Consider the following 9,245-nt stretch of genomic DNA (forward strand, 5'->3'; position numbering starts at 1 on the left):
GAATCGTGTTTCCTTACACTTGGTCTAAAGTTGTTCGGCTTTCTCAAAACACTCACGTTTACATGATGCCTAATCTGCTGTAGGCCTGATAATTGACTGTGTAACTGTGTTGAGATTAGAACTAATACATTTGTGAGCTTCTGCTGCAAAGAAATCAGAGTCCAGTTCTGACTTCATTGCACCACCTACAGGATGAAGAATTAATGTTTAGATCAGATAGAGAGTTTACCTCTAGTATCCAAAGCATATCACCCATATCTCTTTGCAGACATCTCACCACGCTATTTCTGTCAAACATTAACCAAGTTACCAGGGAGCTGTGGAGCAGTTTGGCTGTTTTACAGAGATTAGATTAGCCTTATTTTCACTACAGATGTACAGAAACCTCCTGTACCTCCCACATGAGTGATTGGCTCCATGTGCTTTGCCAATCCAAGCCAATTTGAAAGTGCAGTAGGACATGTCTGTAATTGCTGCTCACTACATGGCCACCTTCAATGCATTGTCAATCAATTATTGTAATGGATTAGCTGAGGTCCTATTCTGGCTGGTTGTAATCTGATAGAGGACTCTTTCAGCACCACGGAGAGAGCCAGCGAGGGACCCAGATTTAATCAGGCTGGCTGTGGACACAGCACAGCCTCAGCTTTAGCCTTTGTCCTCGAAACTGAGAGCCGGCAGGCACCAATAAGAGAACAATGACACAGTAGAACAAAAGTGCCAGAGTTTAATGAAGTGATTGGTTTTTAAATATAGTTCTATATGAGCTTGTCCAAACCACATTTAAACTTTTTCTGCAGAGGGAGGACAGCTCAGTTCTCCTCTGTTGCCCCATTGTTTTAAGTTGTGCTGTTGTAGCTTTGTTATTGTACCTTATTTCTGAATTAATATGCATATACCCATGCATTTCATTGCTTTTCTTCGCTTTAGGTTAGCTATAATATATCTGTTGTTTTTGTCTGCAATTTTTATAGAGCAACCCACTGCCTGACTTGAGAGTAGGTGCCCTTTTCACGTCTAATTAGTCCTGTTGCTATTTGTTGACTGGTTCGTTGAGGACAACAGTTGCTACAGTGAAGGTATTAATTGTTGGTAAAAATGTTCTGTTATTTCCAAAGAGAAGGAAATTTTCAGTACAGTTTCAGAACTCAATCCCTATGACACACATATACCACAGAGTCAGAGTTGTGTTTTCACAGGGGAAACAGTAAAAACAGAGTTGTCTGCCTTTGAAAAACATTTTTTTAATTTATAACAAGTTCAGCAGTGGGCCACCATTTGGGTTGCACACTGTTGATTCATAATGACTGGTTTCTGATTGAAGATCTGAAAAACTATCTGTAGGCAGTCTCGGGGGAGTCAGCCTGTACCTGTAAAGAGCAACAATAGTAAAAGGTTTGTAGCAAGTTTGAAGGAAAAAAATAAAAGTCAGGCTGTAGTATCGAGAAGATCAATGGGGAAATTGCCTGTTTGGCCATGAAAGCAACACAGAGGTCACTGTCTAGACTTTAAAGTGTACTTTAGAAGGATGCCCGTGAGACCCGGTTACTGTGAAAAGCCTTGTAAAGTGGTATAGCATTGAGCTTAAGACTAATGGACCTCGGTGTTGACTGGGAATGTCCCTGATGTCATCTGTACTTTTGACAGTGATGCTGATGACTCTGTGAGGACAAGGACAGCTGTTTCCGGGCTTTTATGCCATTTCTGAAGCTGCTATATCCTGCAGTGCATCTTTAGAGCGAGTTTATTTTAAATCTACAGTAAAATAAGTATGAAATGCATTATGAGCAATTGCAAAAGTTTGCTAATGACTTTGGGGGAAACCCTAGATGCTTTCATTGGTCATATCTGATGTTTTTTGTGTACGGACACATGAACAAAGGCTTCAAAGGAACAACATCAGCTTTCCTTTACCCTGTAAATAGCCTCTTATTAGAAAGAGATCTTCCTGCATATCAGGCATATCACTTGCTTGACTCCCAGGGGCATGTTTAGCTCTAATTTACTCATCAAAAACATCAGAGTGTCTCTCAATAAGCTATGCAGTCCATTGGTTGTTTGGGGTGGAGTCCCCTGTCAGAAAGCATGCCATGGAATGTTAAACACTAATTCACCTCTGAGCTGTGGAGGTGGATAAAGTGATTGTTCTATCTGGGAGCTGATTAAAAACGGCTCTGGCCTGTTTCTCCCCTCTGTGTTCACCTCTGATGTCCACCACATTCATTTCTGTATTCATGAGCGGATGAGAAAGTGCAGGCAGAGCGGCTGCCGTATTACAGATAATAAGGCCAGCGGGCACCACATTCGCTGCCACAGGTTTCCCCCTGCCCCTGCTCATTCAATTACTTCACAAGAGTCCTCCGAGGCACAGCTGCACTATGGGGGTGAAGAGGAGTAAATTGAGGTACATTCATGTAGACACACACACACTTTGCAGATAGAAAGAAGTGCAGGAGGTACACACACATACTGCAGCAAGGGAAGCCAGCATACAAAGGATCTTGCTTAGCATTCAATGTGTTTCTCATGCAAGTAGACAACAAAAAAAGGTCCACTCTCTATTGCTCACTGGACTGAAGGTTGTAATGATATTGATGATGACTCCATGTAAGAAAAATGAAATCAGGACCATTGCTCATAGACTCCATATATGAGGTCACCATTATCTTGATGAAAGTGCAGACAGCAGCTGTATCATCTAGGAGCATGAGAGATGGGCTCTGGCAGACCTAATGGGCCATATCCTTTATCTATTGACATGTTGAGCTACACACTGTCATCTTTCTCGTAGTCTTAGTCAGCTTATCTCACGTATTCTTTCATTCGGCTTGTGTAGAAATCTCTGCTAAATACATAGCTTCCCTGTATCATGAATTCATATTCCAGATGGTGTGTTTTAAACCGTAGGTCTACATGTGGAAAGTCTGTGGAAGTTTCCCCCCACAGGCTGGGCTGGTTGCTGTCCATGGTACTGAATGTCTGTCCTTGAGTTTACAGAGGCAGCTGAGGCAGTCTCGTGTGCTATAAAAACACACAGGGCCAGCGGGAAATAAGAGTTAATGCCCACACAGTGGCTTTAAGTGCCTGAGTGACGAAAGCCAACAGAATGAACACTTAGATTTTTTTTCTTTTCTTTTCTTTTAATATTAATTGTGTTTTAATTTGAACACGAAAAAAGCAGGTCTCCATTTGAAGAAAACAAATATTTGATTTGCCAAAATTCCAACCATTTCTATGTTTGTCTGCAACAGCTTAGCTTAGCACAAAGACTGGAAACAGTTCCTCAACAGTATCTCTAAAAAAAATATAAGCCTAGCAGATCACAAATTGATACCTTATATCTCAATATTTTTAATCAGTACAAAATAAAATGATGGTATTTTGGTTTTACGAAGAAGTAGTAGTCCAGCACATAACCCTGTGTAACCCCATGTTTTGCAATTTGGTGTTCGGATGGATTAGACAAGCTAAATATGATGCCTTAATCAGTGAGTTTTAGTGCTGAGGAAGATTTAAAGAAGATGAAGCTAACCAGCTGCTGACTCCAACTACACATTAATGACACCTAACTCCCCGCAAAAAACAAACTTTTTTTAAATGCATATTTCTTCTTCATTTCATCCTGCTGACACTGAGGCTGTCATCCTTAGAGATTTACTGGAGTTCAAGAAAAATAAGAAAAATCCTTAACATATGTGCGTCAAGAGAAAAACCTTTTGTTGACCTTTGACTTTGGAATGCCACATTTTCCTAAGTAAGAATTCACAGAATTTACACACTCTTCATTAGATGGCATAATTTGCATTCTCTTATAATTGTGCTGCTTCCTTGATTATTAAATGATCACCCTAATTAGGGAGCATAATAGGGTTAATCAGACTCTGCTCATCACACTTATTATTATTCCTGCAAAAAATGAAGGAAAAAGATACGGTACTTGATTAATTATATCAGCCCTTTCATCAGCTGGGCTACTATTCCCCCCTCTGAAATTAATATCATGTTGTAAATGGAAGGAAGGAGCTGGCCGGACACAGACAGATGAAAGATTTCACTCAAATTAATTAAGCACTAATTATGCGATGGGAGTTGGGAGCAGTTTGCATAATGAGCTCTATCAAAAGGGATCAGTCATGGAGAGGAGCTGTAGAGTTTCTATACAGCCTTCAAATGATACCCAGACACCATTGCACAGCATGAAGAGGGCTACCACAGAAGTGGCAAGAGGGTTAAAGCACTTTGAGGCTTGAGTCGTGAGCTTGAGGAGTGCTTTGTTTGGTTTCTCAACATGATGTGAACTGAAAGTTTGCTCACTTGGCATGTTCCATGCCACAAATGCAGATTATACCATTCTGGAAGATATTACTTCTGCCCTGGGGTTGTGGTGTGTCTTTTTTTTTTTTTTTTTTTTTTTTCTCCCAGCTTACGCATCAGATAACGAATTCTCTGCTCCTGCAAGAGGCAATAAGAACAGAATGTCCATTTAAATTTGTGCTAATCACAAACAACCTGCATCCACACTCCAGGGAGCTTTAAAGACCCTAATCACCTCTCAGTCCGATTGTTGCGGTGTTCAGTTATTGTTGATCAGGGACTATACTGTGGCTATCTATTTAGACAATGGGAAAAGGGATTAAACAGACAGAAACTCTCTATGTCTTAATCGCCTGTTTAATCACAGCCACTGTGTAGTGTATGGAGTTGAGTTACTTGAACTGATTTGTGCCACAGCAGTAGCAATCATGCATAGGCTAATCAGGGTGCACAGCCCAGGACTGCCCTTCAAGGTCTCCGAGTGGAATTACAAAGACTATGATTAGTTAATCAAATGAAGAACCCAATGTCCTTTCTTTATTTGTGTATACACCTTATCTAAATGGAAATTGTATAGCTGAGGCACTTTCAGAAGGACACATCTACATGAGAATGATCCTCCTTGAGTCCTTGGCAGTGAATACAGAATAAGATCTTTCACTCCCAATCATCGTGTTATGGCATTGTGGAGACTTTTACATGTCTGAATGATATTTGTTGTCAATGCTCATGTGAATGATGCAATCACTCAGTCTGTTGTGAAGTAAATCAGGAAGCACTAGACAGCAACTCCTCAAATACACATGATGATGTGAGGCAGAATGTCAAGATTGTATCATTTTGAGAATGAAGAAAAAAGGAAAGAAGAGTAAGGAAGCTTATTGAGAGCAGACAGTCAAATGTGCAGAAGGCCAGTATGAATGTATCAGAGTTTAAATGCTTTTTAGCTTTTTACTTTGTGTGTCTCTAAGTGGGTCCAGATTCATGTTTTAGATCAGAAATCCTGGTATGTACTGTAGTCCTATATGCTTACGCTTCACTAGGGTTTGTTATGTTAATAAGAATTTCATTTGTTTCCCTAATGCATCTGAATTTAGTAATCTTAACTAACATTTTAGCTTTATTAAAATGAGAAATAACCCACATAGCATCCAGATTCATTGGCTTTCTAGTATGACCAGTGTTAGCCAAGCTACGTTAAAATTAAATATGACAGAAATAAAATATCTTGTAAAAATTAAGAGATGGAGCTTTTACAATGCGGCTACACTTTCTTAGTTTATTTAAATTCATGGTAAAAGGAGTTGATGGTTCCAATTAAGTTTACCTAATAGACTGGCTAACGGTTAGCTTGGCAGATAGAATGATATTTAATAGACATCCAGCTGACATGCTAGACATAATTTGATTAAAGCCTAAAAAAGTGCTGTCATCTTGGGTGAGCATAAACTGGAATATCACACACTTGTAGGCAAAGCCGTGTTGATCTCCTTTCCAGGGACCAATAAACATAGAAGATTCTATTTTCTGTACAAATCTGCAATGTAATGTTTCATCACACATGACTTTGACTTGAGAGGACAGACACTATTGAACCGATGAGTTAAGCACAACGCACTGATATGCACCATGTGTTTCGCTTGTTGCAAAGATAGAATCCATGAGATTACATTTCGATAAATTTAAGTCTTTTTTTTAGCATCAAAGCAAACCTTTGTTTACCGCACATCCTTCTGTCAGACATGCTGTTAGACATCGGGCCTGTTGTTCCTAAAGAGAAAAGAATTTCCCTCCATTGCATTGTGATAACTTCCTTCCAGGGGCGGCAGACTTGACCTGCTCACTCCTCCTGGAATCGTTTCCATTATTTGTCAGTGACAGCGACCCTTTGGAGGGATTCGGGCCTCCATGGAAGGTGTAGGGTCATGGATGTCCCAATCCATCTCTGTCTACCAAGCAATTGATTGTGCGTGGGGGCAGGAGATGGTGGGGTTCTATTCTGATGAGCAATAGGTGGGAACCCTTTGACTCCCAGCACATGGCAAGCAGAGGCAAGACTATGCTGACGGGTCAGAGGCAGCTGGTGGGGGGTAACAGGAGTAGATCTGGGGGCTGGATGAAGGCAATTGGGGGGTTGCTTGGATCACAAGAGAGAAGGTGTTAGCGATCCAAGACAAAGCCCCCCCAACCAACCGCCTGACTCTATCACTTAACCCATCCATCACCCATCCAGCTTTGTGGTTAGCATAACGGTTGCTAGCTAATCGTATCATCATCATGAGGGATAATGGAGATGACAGTGAATGCGGAGTAGCAGGCTGCAGAAGCTGGCTTAAAACCAGCTGGATGAAATAAGAAGAGACTTCTGAAATGTGAATGATGTGTCATCTGGAGCCCTGCATTACTTAGCCAGAATCTGTAGGAGATACAGGCAGAAGCAGGGCTATGATGAGCGGTCAGTAGGAGATACAGGCTAAGTGACGTTTGTTTGGACATCAGTTAATGGTTATACGTTAGTATGTGATAAAACTATCTGGATGCTTTGAAATGATCTGCTTCCTCATTTTTAATTATGAATGAAACTACCCCGAATCTGAGGGGATTTTCCCCATATTGTGCTCACAGAAACTCTGAGGAGATATTTGCACTGATTAGGTGAATGAAAACTTGTCTAGTGTGAAGGAGATATGCTCAGCTGCTCTAATTTCCCAGTTCCCTTCTAAACATCACAAGCCTCCAGATATGCATGATCAACAATATCTGACTGGAAATCTGAGAGAAATGAGTAATACTTAGAAATATAATCTTTAAATCTCAATACTCAGGAGCAAAGTTCAGCGAGAGCATTCTCCCCACTCCAGATTCTACAAGCTGTCCTTGGAAGGATGTTAAGCCCAGTCTCAGTCTTGCTTCAGCTGGCAGCTCTGGCAGCTTAACCCCATAATCAACCTGAGAGACCTTGTTCCTCGTTAGGGCCAGATCTTGAAATTAGAGCACAGCCGTTAAGTGGAATTCTTTGTGGAAATATAATGTTATACTGGACTTTTTATGCAAAGAGAATTTTATCTGATGTTTATTTTAAATCATACTGATCAAAAAAATATTTCACCAATAATTTATTCATATACCCAAAGTATTTGAAAATCACCCATCAATAACTTTACAACGTCAGTATTGTGGGTAGCAGTGAACAAAGACCAGTGTATTATCAATCACAGGAAATTGTGTCAGCCAGGTGAATGTGTAGCCAGTAACTTGATCTGCTGTTGACAGAACAGGGACAGGTGCTCCAGTCAAACTAATCCATACATGCATACTGGAGTCTAGGTCATCCATTAAGGCAGATTGATTCAAAGCTTTAAAAGACTACTGCTCAACAATCCTGCTTACCTCTGCTGTTGCCATGATAATTGCAGTAATGCAAAATGGCTTGCACTGGAAAGGAAAAGGAATGTTCAGTGTTTGCCCAGCTAATGCTGGAAACATTTTGTCACACAAGGGACAAGGGCACATCTCTGGAAATGATGTCTGAACTTTACGAAGGGAAAATTAAATAGCTGGGCAGTTTTTCATCTGAAGCACTAGATACACAAAAAGATACAGCAAATTTATTTGACTGAAGTTTCTTACCTACAAAAAATACTCAACATGTGGTGCTCAGGGAGGTTTTACAGCAGTGGGTATGGAGTTGATATGTGTGGGGACTTACTGTCTTAGCCAGCACAACCATTTTACATAATAGCTTTGTGTAAAAAAAAAAAAAAAAAAGCATATAAACCAGGATTCACTTTGATTCAGTGTCATTATCAAACCCTCTCCCGTAAGGCCCCAAATGCCAAATAAAGGTTTACAGGCAGAGGCCAGACATCTGCTCCTCTCTGATTGGTTGACAAGCCAACAGCAGTCTCACCTGTTATCCACAGCCCAGTGCCTGGTAAACACCCTCAGTCAGAGCTGTGGGGAGAAGGAGCCCATCTGGTCAGCAGCATTAACAACCAGCTCTTTAACAATGGCTTCCAGGAAAAGGAGAAGGGCACAACCTGCTATATCAGCCAATAAAAACAGGCTATGCATGACATTTAGCGCCTGATGCGAGGCTTAGCAGCATACAGGTTACCTACTGTCCGCACGAGCCTCTGGTAATAAAACAAAAGGCAATCTCACAGAGCTGTGGGCATGCTATGCACAAAGCTGCCTGTTTCAGTTCTTGATCTCATAATCTGTGTGTAAAGATGCAGACAGACCATTAAAGTTAAAAAGCATGGAGGCAATTATTTTCCGCGAGCTTTCTTATAAACATCAAGCAAATAAAGAGGCAATACGTTATGTAAACACACAATTATCCTCACCTTTTCATAGTCATGCCAGTGGGAAAGTCTTGTTGCATCCAATAAGGCAACAGTATGGCAGCTAATTTTTGTTTTTTTTGTAAATAAGTACCAGTGTTCAAAGATCTAGATGTCAAAAGTAGACGCATAGTCACTGAAGAGCAGTGCGTATTTGACTAAACAGTGCCATCTAGTGTTCAATTGCTCAACTCGCAAAGCCTGAAAGGTTCGAATGACATGAAAATTTAGTCGCAGCTTTTAATCAAAATAACAGCTTATTTGTTCTTAACATACCCTCGTTTTATTACAAAAGATTGTTATTTCATACACATTGAACACTTGGGCCATTCTCTGATTATTTTCCTAATTTTGGACACTGTTCAGTGCTCTAATGTAGCTCTCTCTGATGTAGTAGCCCTCATCCACAAAATGGACTCTAACAGGTTAGAAAACAGGGGTAACTCTGGCTTATTAGATACTTGATGGGGCTCTATTTTTACAACAGCCTCCACTTGGCATGCAGAGGATAGAGGCAAAGTCTCTAAATGAGATCTATGCAATACAAAGAGGGATGTGAAGACAGAAAGGTTCGGGATGGAGTTT

General features: G+C 40.6%; 1 long non-coding RNA gene across 1 annotated transcript; it reads right to left on the reverse strand.

The window, feature by feature from the left end:
* Positions 1-1,231: 1,231 nt before the first annotated feature.
* Positions 1,232-8,741, reverse strand: LOC124072098. The gene is made up of 4 exons (XR_006845446.1): positions 8,664-8,741; positions 8,225-8,268; positions 7,705-7,749; positions 1,232-1,370 (listed from the first exon to the last, which is right to left on the reverse strand). It is a non-coding gene; the product is annotated as an uncharacterized LOC124072098 (long non-coding RNA).
* Positions 8,742-9,245: the final 504 nt, after the last annotated feature.

This window comes from Scatophagus argus, chromosome 15 (genome assembly GCF_020382885.2).
Source record: "Scatophagus argus isolate fScaArg1 chromosome 15, fScaArg1.pri, whole genome shotgun sequence".
Taxonomy (NCBI): Eukaryota; Metazoa; Chordata; class Actinopteri; family Scatophagidae; genus Scatophagus; species Scatophagus argus.